Source organism: Oncorhynchus gorbuscha, linkage group LG16, assembly GCF_021184085.1.
Source record: "Oncorhynchus gorbuscha isolate QuinsamMale2020 ecotype Even-year linkage group LG16, OgorEven_v1.0, whole genome shotgun sequence".
NCBI lineage: Eukaryota > Metazoa > Chordata > Actinopteri > Salmoniformes > Salmonidae > Oncorhynchus > Oncorhynchus gorbuscha.
The window spans coordinates 14984908-15009180 of NC_060188.1; the positions used below are offsets into that span (position 1 = coordinate 14984908).

The 24273-nt window shown below is 47.7% G+C and overlaps 1 protein-coding gene across 6 annotated transcripts in view; it reads left to right on the forward strand.

Annotated features, from left to right (window-relative positions):
• The window catches only part of LOC124000085 (RNA binding protein fox-1 homolog 3-like), a 458756-nt gene that overhangs the window by 129704 nt on the left and 304779 nt on the right, over positions 1 to 24273 (forward strand). For 5 of the 6 annotated variants that reach the window (XM_046306204.1, XM_046306199.1, XM_046306207.1 and 2 more), the window contains exon 4: positions 10431 to 10485. The gene's annotated coding sequence lies outside the window, so the exon portion shown is untranslated. Of the gene's footprint in view, positions 1 to 10036; positions 10132 to 10430; positions 10486 to 24273 lie in introns of those variants that run through there. The other variant, XM_046306201.1, reaches the window with a different exon arrangement.

Consider the following 24273-nt stretch of genomic DNA (forward strand, 5'->3'; position numbering starts at 1 on the left):
GTGAGGGTGTGTTGTATCTGATGGGGCTGACAGAGACATGGGGATGTGAGGGTGTGTTGTATCTGATGGGGCTGACAGAGACATGGGGATGTGAGGGTGTGTTGTATCTGATGGGGCTGACAGAGACATGGGGATGTGAGGGTGTGTTGTATCTGATGGGGCTGACAGAGACATGGGGATGTGAGGGTGTGTTGTATCTGATGGGGCTGACAGAGACATGGGGATGTGAGGGTGTGTTGTATCGGATGGGGCTGACAGAGACATGGGGATGTGAGGGTGTGTTGTATCTGATGGGGCTGACAGAGACATGGGGATGTGAGGGTGTGTTGTATCTGATGGGGCTGACAGAGACATGGGGATGTGAGGGTGTGTTGTATCTGATGGGGCTGACAGAGACATGGGGATGTGAGGGTGTGTTGTATCTGATGGGGCTGACAGAGACATGGGGATGTGAGGGTGTGTTGTATCTGATGGGGCTAACAGAGACATGGGGATATGAGGGTGTGTTGTATCTGATGGGGCTGACAGAGACATGGGGATGTGAGGGTGTGTTGTATCTGATGGGGCTGACAGAGACATGGGGATATGAGGGTGTGTTGTATCTGATGGGGCTGATAGAGACATGGGGATATGAGGGTGTGTTGTATCTGATGGGGCTGACAGAGACATGGGGATGTGAACTGCTTGCCAACCCGTAGACCACAACACCTATTGCATTGAGCTCACAGGGAGTGTATTATTACAGCTAGCAAGGAATCTGATCAACTCTTTATTTATTCTACAAATAAACAGACAGTGAAGAGGCACACAGGCCAATATCCCTCCTCAAGACTCCATTGTGTCTGAGGTACAGGAGGGTGGAGGGTGTGTAGAGAAGCTGATCCTTACATACTGTGCAATCTCGAGTAGTTTCAGGTGAGATGAGGTAGACCTGTGTTTAAATGACAACTAACTACCTCAAATGACACCAGAGTCATGGTTTCATTACCTCTTGTGTGCAGTATACTATTCAAACAGCACATTATCACAACTTTAAAAATACATGGAGTTACAGTAGCTAATGTGTGAAGCAGTCTGTGGCGGTGGATAAGCGTGTGCACCTCTCTGTACATGGCTGTGCCTGTGGATGGCCATGAATCTGTCTAGTCCTGGGGTCAGGGAAAGCTCAATGTTAAACAGTGGGGGGGGTATGCATGTGTGCGCGTGCATGTGCAGTATGGCAGACGTGATCCCCGGACCCGGCCTGTTCTCCCCTAGTGGGTCATTCAGCCCCTCTCCCTGTCTCTAATCCTGTCTGTCCGGGGGAGATAGAGAGGAGCGGCTGGCCACGGCACACCCGGGGCACCGCAAACACAATCACAGGCCTTTCACAGACACTTAACGGGGCTTTGCGCTTGTTCAACAAGGCAAAACGTGGCAGGAGGGATCAATTTAATACAAGGCCTGACTCGAATGGAAAGAGGGTTAATAAATAAGCAATGACAGTGAGGGCTGCCGCCACAATTTGTGCAGCGCTCACTTCCTCCCCACTTCCTCCCTCCTTGTTTTCCAGAAGCCTCTCCCCATATTATGGCACGGTGTAGTTCCTGTCTCCAGAACATATTGGGGAGAGCTGGGGAGGTAGGGAAAGCAGCAGACTCCTCTCTCATCAGGATATTATTTTAATAAATCACTGCTGCCATTGCTTGCTACATTAATTCCTGGGGCCCGGAGGGCTATGATGGTACCAGCAGTGATCTACATGAGGCGCTAAATGATGTGGGGGATCCCCCAGTGAGAGAACAGAGACCCCCTGAATCTCCTCATCTCCCCTGAACACCTCAGGCCCCTCCCCTCAGCTTGGCTGGCTCACACCCTGGGCTCCAACTGGGCCGGCCCGCTCGCCCGCCAGCCCTCCACCGCTGACAAGATAATCAGCAGAGAGAGAGAGAGCCAGGAGCCTCCGCAGTGCACATACAAATGAGTGGCGCATACATGCATCTATAGCTAGGAGGGAAGTCACCTGACCCAGAGACCCAGTGCTAGAGCACCTCACACCACGTCACCCACATGCCCCTCTCTAGTGGCTTCATTGAGTTCTCCCATACTGGCACTGCTGTTTGATATGATGCATCTTCAGTAGGTATAGACACTCTAATAAACACAGAGACACCGGGAGCCATGTTGAGTGAGATGGAAGTCTACATAAGATGTGAACAGGATGTAGATGCTTATAGTCTCAGGAGGATTGCTTCTTTTATTCTTGTTAATTTCATGAGACGGTAGGCTCAACTCAATATATCGGCAATATATTTCCAGTCACAGATTTATTTTTATTTTCCTCTCGTCAAATAAATTGTAGTATGTTTGAGGTACAGTAAAAATAGCTGGTAGACCGTTCTCACAGGTAGTGGTATACACTTGCATTTTTCCTGTGTGCGTGGGCAGCAGGTGTATCAACAAAGACTGCATTAACATTGCTGTGGCATAGGTTTGATTGAATCTGGCCCAGTGTGATTGTACTGGAGGTGGTAGCAGTTGTAGTAGGTCTAGTAGTCATAGTGATGGCTCTACTGATGGAGGATGTGTGCGTATCCCTCCACCGGAGGTTCCCAGACCCCGGCAACATCAGTTGCATCTTTTCATTTATCACACAGAGAGAGAGAGAGAGAGAGAGAGAGAGAGAGAGAGAGAGAGAGAGAGAGAGAGAGAGAGAGAGAGAGAGAGAGAGAGAGAGAGAGAGAGAGAGAGAGAGAGAGAGAGAGAGAGAGAGAGAGAGAGAGAGAGAGAGAGTTTCCCATTGGTATGCGCAGACAAAGCCGCTAGATTCACCCCCCAGAATACTGCTGGGAGATGATACCCTTCTTTCTTCACACAGCAGGGAACGGGCCACCGTAAATGGAGCGCTTGGGAGTGTGTGGCGTGCCGTGAATGACAGAGCGCCGTACACACTCCAAGCAATGACCCCAAACTCAAGGACTTGCTCCAAATGTCCTCATCTCTCATGCTTCCTGTTTTCGCTGGAAGCTCAAAAAGTGTCGTACTGGGATGGACAGCGGGAGTCCACAGGCAGATTGTCAGAGTGCAAATGCCAACGTTAGAGGGTGTCAGCCTGGGCTGGGCCCACAGAAACGATTGAAAACGCTTGTGAAATATGTAGATCAAAATCCAAGTTCTTCGCAACGTATTTCTGTATAACAGCTGTTTTATTGGAGTATTTTAGGCGCTACAGTGTTAGTTGCCGTAGGAACCAGATGTTAGAGCAGAGTTAGTTGCCGTAGGAACCCGATGTTAAAGCAGCCTTAAACCTGAAAACCTTAACTGGTGAAACTGACATGTCTGTTTGGACATTGCAACAACAAAGAAGATACAGCAAACAACAAACACTGTTTGCTTTTCTCAGACATCATTGCAGGTGTGAAAGAACAGCTTTTACCACACTGCCAGATTCTCCTCTCCTTTTCATCAACAAAACAAAAACAATAACAAAGGCGTCGGGCCGGACAGCGGCACGGTTTCCCCAAATACTGATTCCATCTTGAAGTGCAGTAAGTAGCAGGTGTCAAATGAATTCCCAGTGAAAAGGTGGTACAGGAAAGATACAGTCTGATGAGTATTTACATGGATCTACAAAGGATATTTCCCAAATACACAGCCTCAACTCGGCCTACACTGCCAAACCAACTATAGCATGTTGGAGTACCAACCAGGGCCTGCTTTCCTATGCATCTTTCCTACAACGGCCGAAGATGTACATCAACATGAGTTTCCCAAAAGACCACACAGAAAGAACGGTCGCTGAGCTCCGTCGTTGGAGCATGTGTCGATACTGATAGGATAGACAGAAAGACAGTGCTGCTCTCGGATCAGCTTTCTCCATTGAAATCTGTCCTTAACATTATAATTATTACACTATACGATGGATTACCCGAAAAATAACAAAATATATAATTTTTGGAGAAATGACTGACTAAGTAGGCCTGTAAGGGGAAAATATGAATGCCCAAATTATTTGTAGTAAGTAGGCCTGTAAGGGGAAATATGAATGCCCAAACTATTTGTAGTAAGTAGGCCTGTAAGGGGAAAATATGAATGCCCAAATTATTTGTAGTAAGTAGGCCTGTAAGGGGAAAATATGAATGCCCAAATTATTTGTAGTAAGTAGGCCTGTAAGGGGAAAATATGAATGCCCAAATTATTTGTAGTAAGTAGGCCTGTAAGGGGAAAATATGAATGCCCAAATTATTTGTAGTAAGTAGGCCTGTAAGGGGAAAATATGAATGCCCAAATTATTTGTAGTAAGTAGGCCTGTAAGGGGAAAATATGAATGCCCAAATTATTTGTAGTAAGTAGGCCTGTAAGGGGAAAATATGAATGCCCAAACTATTTGTAGTAAGTAGGCCTGTAAGGGGAAAATATGAATGCCCAAATGATTTGTACTAAGTAGGCCTGTAAGGGGAAAATATGAATGCCCAAATTATTTGTAGTAAGTAGGCCTGTAAGGGGAAAATATGAATGCCCAAATTATTTGTAGTAAGTAGGCCTGTAAGGGGAAAATATGAATGCCCAAATTATTTGTAGTAAGTAGGCCTGTAAGGGGAAAATATGAATGCCCAAACTATTTGTAGTAAGTAGGCCTGTAAGGGGAAAATATGAATGCCCAAACTATTTGTAGTAAGTAGGCCTGTAAGGGGAAAATATGAATGCCCAAATGATTTGTACTAAGTAGGCCTGTAAGGGGAAAATATGAATGTCCAAACTATTTGTAGTAAGTAGGCCTGTAAGGGGAAAATATGAATGCCCAAACTATTTGTAGTAAGTAGGCCTGTAAGGGGAAAATATGAATGCCCAAATTATTTGTAGTAAGTAGGCCTGTAAGGGGAAAATATGAATGCCCAAACTATTTGTAGTAAGTAGGCCTGTAAGGGGAAAATATGAATGCCCAAATTATTTGTACTAAGTAGGCCTGTAAGGGGAAAATATGAATGCCCAAATTATTTGTACTAAGTAGGCCTGTAAGGGGAAAATATGAATGCCCAAATTATTTGTACTAAGTAGGCCTGTAAGGGGAAAATATGAATGCCCAAATTATTTGTACTAAGTAGGCCTGTAAGGGGAAAATATGAATGCCCAAACTATTTGTAGTAAGTAGGCCTAAATAATGCTTGTTCTTGATGTACACCAGTGTTAGAGGGTGGCAGCCTGGGTAAGGCAGCCTGGGTAAGGCAGCCTGGGTAAGGCAGCCTGGGTAAGGCAGCCTGGGTAAGGCAGCCTGGGTAAGGCAACCTGGGTAAGGCAGCCTGGGTAAGGCAACCTGGGTAAGGCAGCCTGGGTAAGGCAGCCTGGGTAAGGCAGCCTGGGTAAGGCAGCCTGGGTAAGGCAGCCTGGGTAAGGCAGCCTGGGTAAGGCAACCTGGGTAAGGCAGCCTGGGTAAGGCAGCCTGGGTAAGGCAACCTGGGTAAGGCAGCCTGGGTAAGGCAGCCTGGGTAAGGCAGCCTGGGTAAGGCAGCCTGGGTAAGGCAACCTGGGTAAGGCAGCCTGGGTAAGGCAGCCTGGGTAAGGCAACCTGGGTAAGGCAGCCTGGGTAAGGCAGCCTGGGTAAGGCAGCCTGGGGCAGCCTGGGTAAGGCAACCTGGGTAAGGCAGCCTGGGTAAGGCAGCCTGGGTAAGGCAAAGGCAGCCTGCCTGGGTAAGGCAGCCTGGGTAAGGCAGCCTGGGTAAGGCAGGCAGCCTGGGTAAGGCAGCCTGGGTAAGGCAACCTGGGTAAGGCAGCCTGGGTAAGGCAGCCTGGGTAAGGCACCTGGGTAAGGCAGGGTAAGGCAGCCTGGGTAAGGGTAAGGCAGCCTGGGTAAGGCAGCCTGGGTAAGGCAGCCTGGGTAAGGCAGCCTGGGTAAGGCAGCCTGGGTAAGGCAACCTGGGTAAGGCAGCCTGGGTAAGGCAGCCTGGGTAAGGCAACCTGGGTAAGGCAGCCTGGGTAAGGCAGCCTGGGTAAGGCAACCTGGGTAAGGCAGCCTGGGTAAGGCAGCCTGGGTAAGGCAACCTGGGTAAGGCAGCCTGGGTAAGGCAGCCTGGGTAGGCAACCTGGGTGTGTAAGGCAGCCTGGGTAAGGCAACCTGGGTAAGGCAGCCTGGGTAAGGCAGCCTGGCTAAGGCAGCCTGTGTAAGGCAGCCTGTGTTAGGTTTACACAAACTACTGAAAACACTTCATTGTAATATGGAGATCAATATGTAGGTTATTCACAATAAATATCTGTCTACCAGCTGTTGTACTGAAGTATTTAGGGGTTACAGAGTTCGGCTGTAGAGTATAGCCTATCAGACATGGTAAATGGTAAATCATTATCAGTGACTTAACGTTACATCCTCTTTACAATGAAACCAGACACTGTCTGTAAATTGAGATGCAGTATTGAATAGCAATACACAAAGGAGAGCAAGGCAATACATGGTCTGTAATGTTGTGACAACAGGCCATCTGCCCTCTACGATGTAGCTCACAACCACTTTTACCTTTCATGGATGGCTAGTAATGACTTACATTGATTGTGTCATGCTAATACCAAATCTTAAGCCATGCGTGCTTATACCTCTCCTGACCCCATATTTCCAGACTCCCTCTTTCTGTAGAGAACACACACCTCCTCATCCCTTCCCCCCAACCATAAAACTGCATCTGAACATCAGACTTAATTGATGAAAGGAGGGCCTGTCTTCATTTATAAGCAGGCATCCACCAAACTAATCTGGCTGTGTTGTGAAGTCTGTCCTTTCCATTAAGTGGGACACATTATCTCCTAATCAAATTAAAGTCATTTAATTGTCGCCCTCCCTTGATAGATCCGGTAAAAAAAGGAGGCGAGCCGTGTTTGCTGAAGGGGGATGTGTGCAGATTGAACTGGGCCTGTGTCATTACGGTATGAATTTGTAAATAACCAAAGCGTCATGTCATGTCTTTGCTTTGAACCTTTCTATAGGGTGAAGTTGAGGTTGACATTTGATCCACTCTCCCAGCTCAGTGGACCCAAAACAATTGAGGCTAAGTACCTAGCTGAAGGGGCTCTAGCTATGTGACCCTATGAACGATTGACCTCTGTAACCTACTGATCACTAGTCTCATTTCTTAATCACTACTCTTGAGTTGTGTGTGTGTGTGTGTGTGTGCTGCAAACTAAACCACCTGTGCTGGCCAGTGTGTTAGCTGGCGGCTCTGTCCCTGCTACGTGGTTGTCCCTGCTATTACCTGAGTCATCCTGTGATTAAGAATGGAAGTCTCTGTGTGGAATGGGGCCGGTCTGTCCGCCTCTGTCTTCCCAGCCCAGCACTGTGTAGGCCCTGGGGGGTCCCCATGGTAACCAGAGTGAAGGATACCCCCCAGACTCTGGCCCTGGCCACCGCCGCCGCTGCCCGCCATGGGGTGATCCCTGGGCGTATGATAAATGAAGGAGCGTGGGATCGTTTGTCCCACTGATAGAGTTTTATCCCCTGCCCTTTCAGAGCAGTCAGACCATAAAGAGAGAGCCACGGCCAAGCGTGACAGGTTAACCCAACAGTAATAGAATACTCCTAATGGTCTGGTCTGGGCCAGGGGTTGGAGCCACCGGCCACAACAGCCAGACGTCCGCCCCACCTCTATCGTTATAGGTGCTCTGGGACCACGTCACCCACTTTGTGGTTGTCACAGAGAGTAGCAAGGACAAAGTGGGCACTTTGATGACTTAATGGGCACTTTGATGGTGTCTTAGGGTGGAATGGAGGCGGGCGAGGGCAGGCAAATGGATAGAATAGAGTATACAAGACATTAAGACAAGGAAACGAGCTGTAGGGCGGTGAGGTAAGCCTAAAGCACATCCGGTACTTGGCCATGTTACCCCGTGCTTCAAAGGACTGCGTTTTACAGGGGCCTTTGAATTTATAGGAATTCTACAGCAGCTGGCTGGCAAGTCTATTGTTTTGTCTAGGGCCATTCCTGTTGAATGATTTGATAGCGTAGCAATGCATACGAGAGGTATGAGAAAATAAACATGATCAAACACCAGTGAGCAGTCAGAAGAGATTTAGATGATTTTGTTGTCATGACTTTCACTTGAACATGCCTGTCTCGCTACGATTAATCCTCACAAAGAAAGACAATCCTCGGGGCTAGCCTACTGGTTTATGCCGTAACAAGGTTGTTTGTGTAGATGTTTGTTAGCGTGCACCTTGGGTAGCAGTTAGTCATGTTTCAATATGGCTTTAATTAGCCCTGTGTATTCCAGCAGCAGCAGCTCAGAGCCCTCTGTCCACAGCCCCCCCCCACACACACACCACCACCGTCCTCTCTGCTGCGCTACTAATAGTGTCCTGTCCTCTCTCCTCCTCTCCTCTCCCCTCCTCTCTCCTCTCCTCCTCCCAGGAACATCAGCGCTCTGTGTGGTTAAGATAATAGCAGCTCACACTAAAGATGTTAATTGAGGGGAGATAAAGTGTGGAGGTTGGTAGATGAGGGATGTAGGGATGCTGTGTGTGTGTGTGTGTGTTAATATTAAGTTGTGGTGTTCCACTACCAACTAGCCTCTAAATAAACCTCTGTCACACCAGGCGAGGTGTGATAAATCTGGAGGGATTATGATAACTGTGAGTTGTTCCTCCCTCCTTGAATCAGACAGGAAGGTGTGGCAGCAGCGGGGTCTGGTGAGATCTGTCTCAGGGTCTGGTGAGGTCTGTCTCAGGGTCTGGTGAGGTCTGTCTCAGGGTCTGGTGAGGTCTGTCTCAGGGTCTGGTGAGGTCTGTCTCAGGGTCTGGTGAGGTCTGTCTCAGGGTCTGGTGAGGTCTGTCTCAAGGTCTGGTGAGGTCTGTCTCAGGGTCTGGTGAGGTCTGTCTCAGGGTCTGGTGAGGTCTGTCTCAGGGTCTGGTGAGGTCTGTCTCAGGGTCTGGTGAGGTCTGTCTCAGGGTCTGGTGAGGTCTGTCTCAGGGTCTGGTGAGGTCTGTCTCAAGGTCTGGTGAGGTCTGTCTCAGGGTCTGGTGAGGTCTGTCTCAGGGTCTGGTGAGGTCTGTCTCAGGGTCTGGTGAGATCTGTCTCAACGGTCTGGTGAGGTCTGTCTCAGGGTCTGGTGAGGTCTGTCTCAGGGTCTGGTGAGGTCTGTCTCAGGGTCTGGTGAGGTCTGTCTCAGGGTCTGGTGAGGTCTGTCTCAAGGTCTGGTGAGGTCTGTCTCAGGGTCTGGTGAGGTCTGTCTCAGGGTCTGGTGAGGTCTGTCTCAGGGTCTGGTGAGGTCTGTCTCAGGGTCTGGTGAGGTCTGTCTCAGGGTCTGGTGAGGTCTGTCTCAGGTTCTGGTGAGGTCTGTCTCAAGGTCTGGTGAGGTCTGTCTCAGGGTCTGGTGAGGTCTGTCTCAGGGTCTGTTGAGGTCTGTCTCAAGGTCTGGTGAGGTCTGTCTCAGGGTCTGGTGAGGTCTGTCTCAGGGTCTGGTGAGGTCTGTCTCAGGGTCTGGTGAGGTCTGTCTCAGGGTCTGGTGAGGTCTGTCTCAGGGTCTGGTGAGGTCTGTCTCAAGGTGGGCTGAAGACTCGGAAGTGTTTGGCCAACTGAAATGTGTAGCGGGCAGGCAGGCAGGTGGGTAGGCGGGCAGGATGGCAGTCGCTAGGCAAGTGGGCGGACGTGTAGGCACTCAATGTGGGTAGAACACAGGGGAAGCAGAGATGGAGTAATCTGACCAAGCAGCTGAAGTGACAGAAGCTACATTAATAGAGGCATATGTCTGGAGCACAGAGAGACGGAAAGAGAGAGAAAACAGACACTGTACCAGCCTGAGAGAGAGGGAAGACGGAGAGCGGGAGAGAAAGGGTGAGGGGTAAACAGAAAACAGCGCCAGCCTCTGTAATTGCCTCAATCCCACTGGGAATGCTCTCATTCATTTGAAGCAGGCTGTATTCTCGCTCTCTCTTTCTCTTTTTTCACAATTGAGGAGAGGGGGATGTAGTGAGTGGGATTGAGGTGCGTGGGTGGAGTTGGGTGGGTGATCCGTGTGCAATCCTCAGTGTGTGATGCTAACATATGGCTATGAGTGCGATAGATCCCCTGTGCTGAATCTCCTGTAACATCAGCGTGAGGACCAGTCCATGGCTGTGGTCTGGGTAGACGAGAGCACAGCACAGCGCTGTGGAAAAGTGAGGGCGATAAGGAGGTAGGCGGACTGCAGCTCAGACCTGTCAGATGTGATCGCGCACCGGAGCGCTCCGCATGTGTCTGTCTCTTTTTATATTTCCCTAAGACAGCCCACCTCTTCACGCCCCCCCTCTCTTCTTTTTTCTCCTCCTCTGCGCTCTGTTTTTTTCTTCCTTCCTCGAGGAATTCTTTATTTCTTTATGTCTTGTGTGGCGCGTGCGTTGGATGATGTGCCCCCTCCTCCTTCCTCTTTTCTCCTCCTCTCTCTTTGCCGCTTTCACAGCCTAGTTTTCTTTTTTTTCTCAATCTTGTGTGCAGGTTGTATCTGACAGAGAGAGGACCACCTCCACGCTCCAGCCCGCTCCAACCCACTGTGAGTATTCTTATGCTAATTTACCATCTCCATCTTTCCCATCGTCGGTTTGTCTTTTATTTTCAACCCTTTTATGTTCTCGACCGCGGCGCACTGAGAACGTGGCGGCTGCGACAGAGAGGGAGAGAGAGGGAAGGAGGGAAGAGAGAGGATAAATAGTGCTGTGAGAGAAGTAGCTAGAGCTGTGTAGGGGTTTCTCTGAGGATGGTGGAATGGCTGAGGGGGTAGAGGAGGGGGCGGGTCTTGATGTGATAGATGGTTCTGTGTGTGAATGGTTGGGATGTTGTTGACGACAGTTAGCGTGGAGGGGGTCAGCACACTCAACACTGGGGTCTCTCTTTTACCTTAACTTCTCACTTTCCATATTGACTGACTCTTCTGTTTTGATATTGAGGCTTCTGTTTCCTACTGTGTTCCTGTTACCACTACCGAGAGGGGTCCACTGTTGTCATTGGAACAGTGGACATGTGTACGATAAACAGAGATTTAAGAATAATATTTATGTGTGTGTGTGTGTGTGTGTTCAAAAAAGTCTGCATTCTCTATGGGCGATCATATGTGAGTTTATTTTAATTGTGTGTGTGTGTGTGTGTGTGTGTGTGTGTGTGTGTGTGTGTGTGTGTGTGTGTGTGTGTGTGTGTGTGTGTGTGTGTGTGTGTGTGTGTGTGTGTGTGTGTGTGTGTGTGTGTGTGTTTATTTATTTATGGGTGAACCAGTGGAGGCTGCTGAGGAGAGGATGGCTCAAAATAATGGCTGGAATGCAGCGAATGGAATGGCATCATATACCTGGAGACCATGTGGTTGATGTATTTGATACCATTCCACTAATTCCACTCCAGCCATTACCACGAGACCATCCTCCCCAATTAAGTTGCCACCAACATATGTGTGTGTATTTTCAGTCTGTTTGTAGCTGTGTTTCTTTGTCCATGCGTGGCCACATGGGAGTGCATGAATATCCATGTTCATTTGCATACGCATGTACACCGTAGTCCTACATGTGGGACTATGTATGCACGTGTTTGTGTACAGTTTATGCGTTCACCAAACGTGTGAAGTGTATTTGTATCACAAATGTGTAGTAGAGATCAGTATGCTAGTGTCCATAACCACCTGCTGTCCTGTGTGTGTGTGTGTGTGATGCGTGCTGTGTGTATGTGGACCAGATGAAGAGTGGGTGTTCTCTGTGTGGGGCTGAGATAGACAGCACCATGCCCCATCACTATGTCAAGGCTAATGGCCACACAGGTCAGCAGGGGTGGACACAGAGTTGGCCATGCAGACTGATGTATGTCAGCACAACAACACCTTTCACTCAGGCCTGGATAACAATAGGCCTTGGTGTAGGTCACTACATGTGCATACAATAAGGACTAACAGAAAACCTCTGCTAGGAAATATACTGGATATTCAGCAGACAAAATGCAGGGAAAAGTCTGTTGTAGATTCAGTTGACATTTGGATATAGATTGATCTGAAGATGGCAATTAAGCAGAATCCAGAAGCTAGGCATCTGGTGAGGCGGAGGATGCTATTGGCTGGCAGAGCATTACCATTTTAGTCCCATTTTCACACGATGAACCCCAGAATGGATTACCTCACCATGCTAAACAGTGGCTGCTGCAAATGTGATGTATGAAAGAGGTTTGCACGTCCTTGTGTTATTTGTCCATTTCCGTGACCCGGCAGGTGCTCTGTGATGTAGTATCAGTCTGATTAATGATGATCAGGTCTAAAATGTCCGTTCACATCCAGACAGACCTGCCTTTTCTGGCCCTTATGAAAATGAATAGTCACCTCAAATCCCTAGAACGTTAGCAGGTTGTCGACGAGCGCCGCTTTCTAAAGTGAGTCGATACAAATGAGAACCATTCCGCCAATTACAGAAGATTAGGTTCCCCTCCACCAATCTGAATCCTTAAAGCCCTTATGTTTGTACAGCTCTGTGTGTGGAATGTAATTCAGACACAAGATCTGAGCAGAATAGCAATAAAAAGAAGGTAAAAAAGGTCTGATTGAAACTCTGTGGTAAAGAGACGAGTTAAAGCACACGATAATTGACACAGTAGTGTGTTGCGCTTGGCTGTAATTAAGTGAGCAACAGAGGTTGTCAGTTGTAAGGAGGATAGAACAGACTATCCTGGTGTATTTAACACACTGGAGCATTTATCATGTCATTCTATGCTTTACAGAGGGTGCTTCTGGGATGGCCTGGCTTTCTTTGCTTCATCTATCTGGGTCTTGTGCTTTATAGCTCCGGTTAGAGGCTTTGTACTGGTTCTTGATCCCAATGTACACAGCGGAAAGTATGAAACTATTGTCTCCGGGGCCCCTTGGAAAAGCTTATCTTCTATTTTTAGCAGGCTTCTCCTCATTGTAGCCTCGGTAGCATGCCTACGTCTGACGGTTGTGCCATAAAATATCTGTGCTTCATCCCCGCCAAGCCGGCAGCCGGAGACAACTCTCACCCACACATTAGTGATCTATGAGCCATATAACACAGGGCCCTGCACTACCTCCTGGAATACAGGGGACCACGGCTGTGTCACCCTCTCCGTGTGATAGCACCTATATGCGGTGAGAGCTCAATATTAGCGTAATGCGCTAACCGTTTATTTCGCATCACTCACCACCACTTATCACAGAGCTAGACACCAACCGGGACATACTGAACAAAAAATTATCCTAAAGATAAAAATGACATTTCACTAGAGGGTGTTTGTGTGACAGTGATTTATGCTGTGAGCATCCTGCCACCTCATTGAGATGGGAGTGAGTTCTGGGTGGCTAAATCAATTTGTGCAAAGGCCGTCGGTGCTAGTATTGGTTTCGTGATATGATCTTTGTTGTCCATTTTTTTAGAGGTCAGTGCAGATGCAATGACAAGGGCAAAGAACCTGAGCTCTACTCTCTGTTTCTGAGCTGGCAAACCATCCCCCACCAGGGAATTGTGGGAAAAGGAAGCTTTGGTTCTAAAGAGTATATGTTTTGTCAGGGTTCAAACCGAACGTAACGTCCATTACATTGCTAGTTCATTTCCTCCCAGTCAGATCTTGATGGAATGTCTGAGGTTAGACACCAGAATGGTCCTTACATTAGTCACTGTAATTACTTAGTGATTGTGACACAGATCTCCAAGGCGTGCCAAGAGTCATGTAGTAGTAGTAATAGCTAGCTAGCAGAGAGAGGGCAGAGAGAGCGGGCGTGATAATACTATAATGCTGGTAGTGGATGGAGGAATCTGACACCAGCAGGCCAGATGTTAGAGAGCCGTGGACAGGAAGAGAATATATATCCTGTAAGGTGTGTCATCATGTCACATGATCCATCCCTGCTGATTCAGCCTCTTGGTCTTCTTTTCTGACATCTCACAACTAGGCTTAAAACCGACCCACTACTTTGGAGACTTCCCCATATGAATCACACTCAGACCAAGGTCATGAATTTGATTATACCTTGTTTTAAGATGTTATATTGAGCAATGTTAACTACTGCACAAATGACATAGGAAGTGTTCATCAGTTGCCAACGGATCAACACCATGAAATGACAAAGCAGTTACTAAATCACAACCATGTATCAATATGTCAGTGCAACGTTCTTACTAGAGTATTCAGTGTTCCTACACATGCAGTGTGTTCGTAACAAACGACTCTAAAATGAGAGGAAGAGAAGAATGACATGAAGTAGCACTGCACCATGGTGTTCAGATGACTGTGTTGTTGTGCATGCAGAGAAGTGTAACTAGCTATGCTTTGTGTTCAGTTTCTAAAAGGTCTCCTATGATGTATGCTATCGACTAGCTGGCTAATCAACCCCAGCTGCAAAACTTTACATTGTTGGTCATAACAGGTGGGAGGGGACAAAGGTCCCACACATGTAAATCCATCCTCTCTTATCTCCAATTGCCTTTCATTTTCCTACATTGCCTGCTGTCGAGCATCATGGGAAATAAGACGCTGAGACACATTTTTAATTAAGTGCAGTTTTAGCTTCATTGAATTTATAAAAACACAATGGGAGAAAAGAGAGAGGTATTTTTCCTGTCTCATTAATCACAGTGCTACCATGTCTGATACGGCAGTACAGGGAAGAGAACCAGGCTGCAACTGTGGAGTGGAATATTTGAACATCTCAGCACTGATGTGTGCAAAGCGGAGTGTTTGTCTGCAGGGGAGGCTTTGAAATTTCATCCACTCCAGCCCTTTTAACTCGGCAGAGGGAATGTGTGTCTCGCTCTAGTTGGCCAGTGGCTGTTACGGGGGCTCCGTGCCCCCTCCTCTCCCCCTTCTCCATATCCCCCCTCCTCACCACCATTTCATGACCTGCTCTGTGTCAGATAGTTTAATGTGAAATTGCTTTTCTTTCAAATTTCCCCCTGGAAACGCAGGTCACTGCAAAATGTTACATCTCATAATGGCATGTTATTGTTGTTCTTTCATATGAGTCCTTACCTTAGAAGTGGAGGCATGCTAAGGTTACAGACAGCTGTTTCTCCCTGCCCTGTTCCTGCCTGTCTCTGATTCCAGTGGCATGCTAAGGTTACAGACAGCTGTTTCTCCCTGCCCTGTTCCTGCCTGTCTCTGATTCCAGTGGCATGCTAAGGTTACAGACAGCTGTTTCTCCCTGCCCTGTTCCTGTCTGTCTCTGATTCCAGTGGCATGCTAAGGTTACAGACAGCTGTTTCTCCCTGCCCTGTTCCTGTCTGTCTCTGATTCCAGTGGCATGCTAAGGTTACAGACAGCTGTTTCTCCCTGACCTGTTCCTGTCTGTCTCTGATTCCAGTGGCATGCTAAGGTTACAGACAGCTGTTTCTCCCTGCCCTGTTCCTGCCTGTCTCTGATTCCAGTGGCATGCTAAGGTTACAGACAGCTGTTTCTCCCTGCCCTGTTCCTGCCCGTCTCTGATTCCAGTGGCATGCTAAGGTTACAGACAGCTGTTTCTCCCTGCCCTGTTCCTGCCTGTCTCTGATTCCAGTGGCATGCTAAGGTTACAGACAGCTGTTTCTCCCTGCCCTGTTCCTGTCTGTCTCTGATTCCAGTGGCATGCTAAGGTTACAGACAGCTGTTTCTCCCTGCCCTGTTCCTGCCCGTCTCTGATTCCAGTGGCATGCTAAGGTTACAGACAGCTGTTTCTCCCTGCCCTGTTCCTGCCCGTCTCTGATTCCAGTGGCATGCTAAGGTTACAGACAGCTGTTTCTCCCTGCCCTGTTCCTGCCTGTCTCTGATTCCAGTGGCATGCTAAGGTTACAGACAGCTGTTTCTCCCTGCCCTGTTCCTGCCCGTCTCTGATTCCATGCAAAGCTTTCAGTCGTGCCCATGGTAACCCTGCTGAAAAATGTATCAACACCACTCTATGATTACTCTATACATTAGCGGGGCTTAAATGTAATTTGTTGGCAGGGCCCGGCGGTACAGCTATGGGCCTGGCCTATCAGAGGCACTTTGTAAAGGCCCTGGAAGAGCCTCCTGGGGTGATCCTATCAGTCAGACACACTGACTGTCAGCAGACACGCTCTGTTAGTCAGCAGCACTGTGGCCCTCCCAAGCCCAGACGCTGGCGCTCAGCGCTCCACTGGGGCAGGGCTGTGGGCATCGTGGCTCCCCACCTGCCAATCAAACACCCAGCCAGGACCACGACCTCTGGCCCCCTGTTGAAATGGATGCTCTTCAACAGGTGATCCAACAGACAAGACTATATACCCATAGCAAGGCCACAGCACCAGTAGATACATATAGTACTGTAATGCTAGCACAGTACACTTATTATGTTAGCAAATCCTGATGGGGGTATTTGACCTTAACTATGTATGGTCATTAGCCTTGATGATTCACCTGAATCTAAAGCTACTGCTGGTATCTCTTAGGTGGCTATAACATGACCATACATACTGTGAAGGAGAAGGTATGTCTAAATGTAAAGGGTTTCACTGAAAATGTCTAATGTGTTGAGACATTAAAGCCTTTTCTCCCCAGCAGTCAAGGAGAAAGGGTTGTTGCTAGTTGGTGTATATATGCATTTCTCTTGCCTTTTGAAATGTGTAGCTAGTATTTTTAGCTTTGCATTTTCATCTCTCTGAATGGCTGGCAAAATGGCTTGAGCTCAGGCCTGTCTAGGCTGCTTTTATCAGAGCTCACAGTCACAGTACAGGCAGAAACAAGGTATGTTTTTAGAGGTTTTCCCAGGGAGAAATGTTTCACCTGGTTAAAAAAACAACAAGAAGCACTTACACTGCTGTGCGGCTTTAATTGGGATCCATTTTCATTTCAAACGTTTTTAAATATCTGGAATGGAACACACACTGTAAAGTGCTGTACAAATCTTCCCAGATACATTACTTTGACCTCAGAGTCAGATTAGTTCAAAGCATATTTGTTCATAACATGTACCTTGGAACATAATTAGCCCAGCTCCACCATTCAACACAGAACCATGTAGTGGCCCTTACTCACAATATAAGGTGAGACGGGAGTCAAAGGTTGACAATGACTTTCAGTTCTACCAGACTTCAATGAATAGGGAAGAAGGGAAATGCATATATCTGTGGAGAAATGCAATTTTCGATTTCATATTTCATGTTTGATAATCTCTGTGTCAAACCAGACTAACCAGATTCCTCACCTGTTACCTTACACTCGTAGAAAAAAATGTGCTATCTAGAATAGAGGTCGACCGATTATGATTTTTCAACACCGATAACGATTATTGGAGGACCAGAAAAAGTCGATACCGAATAATCGGCCGATTTAAAAATAATAAATCATTCGTAATAATGACAATTACAACAATACTGAATGAACACTTATTTTAACTTAATATAATACATCAATAAAATCAATTTAGCCTCAAAGAAATAATGAAACATGTTCAATTTGGTTTAAATAATGCAAAAACAAAGTGTTGGAGAAGAAAGTAAAAGTGCAATATACCTCTTGGGTGGCGCAGTGGTTAAGGGCGCTGTACTGCAGTTTTAGGTTGTAGTTATTATAGGAATTATAGGACTATTTCTCTCTATACCATTTGTATTTCATTAACCTTTGACTATTGGATGTTCTTATGGGCACTTTAGTATTGCCAGTGTAACAGAATAGCTTCCGTCCCTCTCCTCGCTCCTCCCTGGGCTCTAACCAGGAACACATCGACAACAGCCACCCTCGAAGCAGCGTTACCCATGCGGAGCAAGGGGAACAACTACTCTAAGTCTCAGAGCGAGTGACGTTTGAAACGCTATTAGCGTGCACCCCGCTAACAAGCTAGCCATTTCACATCGGTTACACCAGCATAATCTCAGGAGTTCATAGGCTTGAAGTCATAAACAGCTGCTGGCAAACGCACAAAAGTGCTGTTTGAATGAATGCTGTCTACCATCGCTCAGTCAGACTGCTCTATCAAATCATAGACTTAGTTATAACATGATAACACACAGAAATACGAGCCTTAGCTCATTAATATGGTCAAATCCGGAAACTATCGTCTCGAAAACAAGACATTTATTCTTTCAGTGAAATACGGAACCGTTCCGTATTTGACTAACGGGTGGCATGCGTAAGTCTAAATATTCCTGTTACATTGCACAACCTTCAATGTTATGTCATAATTACATAAAATTCTGGCAAATTAGGCGAGCCAAACTGTTGCATATACACTGACTCTGTGTGCAATGAACGCAAGAGAAGTGACACAATTTCACCTGGTTAATATTGCCTGCTAACCTGGATTTCTTTTAGCTAAATATGCAGGTTTAAAAAATATGCTTCTGTGTATTGATTTTAAGAAAGGCATTGATGTTCATGGTTAGGTACACATTGGAGCAACGATATGCACCGCATCGATTATATGCAACGCAGGACACGCTAGATAAACTAGTAATGTCATCAACCATGTGTAGTTAACTAGTGATTATGATTGATTGATTGATTGTTTTTTATAAGACAGGTTTAATGCTAGCTGGCAACTTACCTTGGCTTACTGCATTCGCGTAATAGGCAGTCTCCTCGTGCAGTGCAATGTAATCAGGTGGTTAGAGCGTTGGACTAGTTAACTGTAAGGTTCCAAGATTGAATCCCCCTAGCTGACAAGTTAAAATCCTGTTGTTCTGCCCCTGAACGAGGCAGTTAACCCACCATTCCTAGCCATCATTGAAAATAAGAATGTGTTCTTAACTGACTTGCCTAGTTAAATAAAGATGAAATAAAGGTGTAAAACATTTTTTTTTTATCGGCCAAATCGGTGTCCAAATTTCCGATTGTTATGAAAACTTGAAATCGGTCCTAATTAATCGGCCATTCCGATTAATCGGTCAACCCCTAATCTAGAACCTAAAATGGTTATTTCGCTGTCCTCGGTAGGAGAACCCTTTAATAAAGAACCCTTTTTGATTCCACGTAGAAAGAACCCTTTTGGTTCAAAGTAGAACTCTTTTGGGTTCCATGTAGAGCCCTTACCACAGAGGGTTCTACATGGAATTTAAAAGGGTTCTACCTGGAACCAAAAAGGATTATCCTATGGGGACAGCCGAAAACCCCTTTTGGCTCCCTTTTTTGTAAGAGTGTACACTTAACCATTCATTCATTTGATCAATTAATGGCACCCAGAGGATGCAATGGGGACACATCCGTCCCCCAGTGACACGTGAAATATATGCCTCTGCTTCCTTAACACTGCTCCCCACTACCTTTCTGTCTGACAGGCTGGCCTACCGCATGTGTCATAATGAGAGGATCTCCGCTCCGTCAATTAGGTGTACCTTAAGATGCTGTATGAACTTCTGTGAGGTACACAGGGAAAAAAGCCCCAGATGAAGGATTTGCCCTAAAGTCAGGGGAACCGATGAGCGCTTTCCCTTTGTGTGCAAATAACATTCGGCGGAACGTCAGCTCTTTCCGCCGTCCGATTCAGAGCCATCCCAGTGTTTCTTCCTTTTCTTCTTATGGCTGGGTGTGTGTTAGATCTGTCCCTGAGGCGGTGTTACAGAGAAGAGCATCTCAGCATAAATACCAGTTATCTCCACCACCACGACCTACGTCCACCTCCACCACCTACCTCCACCACCACCACCTACCTCCACCACCACCTACCGCCACCACCACCATATACCTCCACCACCAACACCTACCTCCACCACCACCACACCACCTACCTCCACCTCCACCACCTACCTCCACCACCACCACCTACCTCCACCACCACCTACCTCCACCACCACCTACCTCCACCTCCACCACCTACCTCCACCTCCACCACCTACCTCCACCACCACCACCTACCTCCACCACCACCTACCGCCACCACCACCATATACCTCCACCACCAACACCTACCTCCACCACCACAACCTACCTCCACCTCCACCTCCACCACCTACCTCCACCACCACCACCTACCTCCACCACCACCTACCTCCACCATCACCACCACCACCTACCTCTACCTCCACCACCACCTACCTCTACCACCACCACCACTTACCTCCACCACCACCTACTGCCACCATCACCACCACCTACCTCCACCACCACCACCTACCTCCACCACCACCACCAACCTCCACCACCACCTACCTCCACCACCACCACCTAGATCCTCCACCAACACCTACCTCCTCCACCACCACCTACCGCCACCATCACCACCACCTACCCCCACCACCAACACCTACCTCCACCACCACCTACCTCCACCATCACCAACACCACTTACCTCCACCACCACCTACTGCCACCATCACCACCACCTACCTCCACCAGCATCACCTAACCCCTTCACTACCACCACCACCTACCTCCACCACCAACACCTACCACCACCACCACCTACCTCCACCACCAACACCTACCTCCACCACCACCATCTACCTCCACCACCAACACCTACCACCACCACCATCTACCTCCACCACCACCACCACCACCTACCTTCCCCACCACCTACCTCCACCATCACCACCACCACCTACCTCCACCACCACCTACCTCCACCATCACCACCACCACCTACCTCCTCCTCCACCACCACTTACCTCCACCATCACCACCACCACCTACCTCCACCACCACCACCTACCTCCTCCTCCACCACCACATACCGCCACCATCACCACCACCTACCTCCACCACCACCACCACCACCACCACCACCGACCTCCTCCACTACCACCACCACCTACCTCCACCACCACCACCTACCTCCACCACCAACACCTACCTCCACCACCACCTACCTCCACCACCACCACCACACCACCTACCTCCACCACCAACACCTACCACCACCACCATCTACCTCCACCACCAACACCTACCACCACCACCACCATCTACCTCCACCACCAACACCTACCACCACCACCATCTACCTCCACCACCACCACCTACCTCCACCACCACCACCACCACCTACCTCCACCACCACCTACCACCACCTACCTCCACCACCACCTACCTCCACCATCTCCACCACCACCTACCTCCACCATCACCACCACCACCTACCTCCACCATCACCACCACCACCTACCTCCACCACCAACACCTACCTCCACCACCACCACACCACCTACCTCCACCACCAACACCTACCTCCACCACCATCTACCTCCACCACCAACACCTACCACCACCACCATCTAACTCCACCACCACCACCTACCTCCACCACCACCTACCACCACCTACCTCCACTACCACCTACCTCCACCATCTCCACCACCACCTACCTCCACCATCACCACCACCTACCTTCACCACCACCTACCTCCACCATCACCACCACCACCTACCTCCACCACCACCTACCTCCACCATCACCACCACCTACCTCCACCACCACTTACCTCCACCAGCCTCTTAGTGGGAGATGAGGAGAAGCTCTGTCATTGTCTCTCCCTCTCAGTGGTTCACTTTGAATTATTTAATTACTTTGCTTGAGACTTGAGCAATTATACCTCGCGCTGCGTATCTGTTAATTATATCTGACCTCACGTTCCCGCTGTTCTATTAATTGTTCACCGAGATGACATTCTTAGATAACTGTCAGTGTCATATTCACATTGTACAGTACAATGTAATAGGAAGATGGAATAGGGAGATTTAATATTGCAGGTTGGTTCTGCGTAGCTGGGTAGCGGTTAACGTTGCCTTCTTGCCGTCGTCCTTATTCCAGGTGGGGCCATAATGGTACTGATGCCCCCTGGTTCGTCCTCTTAACCCGAGCCCTGACATGGTTGCCATTGGTTACCCATGTGCCCCGGAGCCCATGTGCACAGGAATGTTTTGTTAATTATAACTGATGTTCAGAGACCTCCAAACTCTGATCCCCTGTCCATGTTGTGCGCTGCATGCAGATGTTGCCAATGAATTTCAATCAGCCTGGCCCCTCTAACAACTGCATGCTTAAAACTCCTGTCTCTACAACACACTCAGTGTTTATAACTCCTGGAGTACATGTCTCTACAACACAATCAGTGTTTATAACTCCTGGAGTACATGTCTCTACAACACACTCAGTGTTTATAACTCCTGGAGTACATGTCTCTACAACACAATCAGTGTTTATAACTCCTGGAGTACATGTCTCTACAACACAATCAGTGTTTATAACTCCTGGAGTACATGTCTCTACAACACACTCAGTGTTTATAACTCCTGGAGTACATGTCTCTACAACACACTCAGTGTTTATAACTCCTGGAGTACATGTCTCTACAACACAATCAGTGTTTATAACTCCTGGAGTACATGTCTCTACAACACAATCAGTGTTTATAACTCCTGGAGTACATGTCTCTACAACACACTCAGTGTTTATAACTCCTGGAGTACATGTCTCTACAACACACTCAGTGTTTATAACTCCTGGAGTACATGTCTCTACAACACACTCAGTGTTTATAACTCCTGGAGTACATGTCTCTACAACACACTCAGTGTTTATAACTCCTGGAGTACATGTCTCTACAACACACTCAGTGTTTATAACTCCTGGAGTACATGTCTCTACAACACACTCAGTGTTTATAACTCCTGGAGTACATGTCTCTACAACACACTCAGTGTTTATAACTCCTGGAGTACATGTCTCTACAACACACTCAGTGTTTATAACTCCTGGAGTACATGTCTCTACAACACACTCAGTGTTTATAACTCCTGGAGTACATGTCTCTACAACACACTCAGTGTTTATAACTCCTGGAGTACATGTCTCTACAACACACTCAGTGTTTATAACTCCTGGAGTACATGTCTCTACAACACACTCAGTGTTTATAACTCCTGGAGTACATGTCTCTACAACACACTCAGTGTTTATAACTCCTGGAGTACATGTCTCTACAACACACTCAGTGTTTATAACTCCTGGAGTACATGTCTCTACAACACACTCAGTGTTTATAACTCCTGGAGTACATGTCTCTACAACACACTCAGTGTTTATAACTCCTGGAGTACATGTCTCTACAACACAATCAGTGTTTATAACTCCTGGAGTACATGTCTCTACAACACACTCAGTGTTTATAACTCCTGGAGTACATGTCTCTACAACACAATCAGTGTTTATAACTCCTGGAGTACATGTCTCTATAACACACTCAGTGTTTATAACTCCTGGAGTACATGTCTCTACAACACAATCAGTGTTTATAACTCCTGGAGTACATGTCTCTATAACACACTCGGTGTTTCTAGCCCATCTACATCCGTTGAGTGTTTGCAGCTTAATTGCATCCATTCCCTAAAAGGGCTGTTTGAAATTGCTGCTCTTGTTGTTTTTTTTTGCTATTTTTTGTTTCCTTTTGCTACCCGTCATTCATTTTGGTAAGCAACCCCTTCATTCATTGGTATCCAGCTTGAGGTGGCGCGAGCGGCAATCTGTTTAAGAGCGTGGAGGGGGGATGGCACCTTTCGGTTAAGGCTGCATGGCCATCCTGGAGCGCTGGGTGCGTATGCTCGGACAGCTGGCCTTAAGAGTTAGTGAGTGTCACTGTGGAGGGATCCGGAGCTCGGTAACATGCCCTCCGGCCCTGCCTCCCTCCCTCCCTCCCTCCCTCCCTCCCTCCCTCCCTCCCTCCCTCCCTCCCTCCCTCCCTCCCTCCCTCCCTCCCTCCCTCCCTCCCTCCCCTCCCTCCCTCCCTCCCTGCTTTCGTCCCTCCCCGCCTGTCTGCCTGCATCGCTGCCCGGCTTGAGGGGAAGGGAGGGGTGTATGGCTGGAGCTGCAGCCACAATCCATTACTTTTACCTAAGCAAGGGGAGAAAAAGGAGGGAGAGAGAGATTGAGTTAAGGGCTAGGGCACCTCTGAGTCCTGTCTTCTGCATGCTAATTTAGCTAGCCGCTACGAGAGGGATCAGAATCCTCTGGCGTGGCCTCTCAACCCACCAGGCCTGGATATCCCTTACCCCTTTGCATTACTATGGAACAACCTCTATGATATGTAGAGAGATTTCTGCTCTGTGAAAAATGGAGCGAGAAAAATGTTGGATACACTGATCTTATTATCCATGACCATACTAATGATAACTCAAAAATGCAGAACTACTTTCACAAAATGCTCTCTGGTTTGGTTAATTGGTCTCAGTGATGGTACTTACGCTGGGGAATAGCTGGTTTATTTTAAACACCTTATTTCTTCATTAAACTTGTTTGACTTTTTTTTGTGCGAGACCCTGGCACTGTAGTAGTTGCATAGTGCTGAAATGTAGTTGAATTATAATGGTTGAATTACGCTGTCCTCCGTTACCGTCCACTGAATTGTCACATCTCCTGCCTTTCTTCAGTGGTCATTGTTCT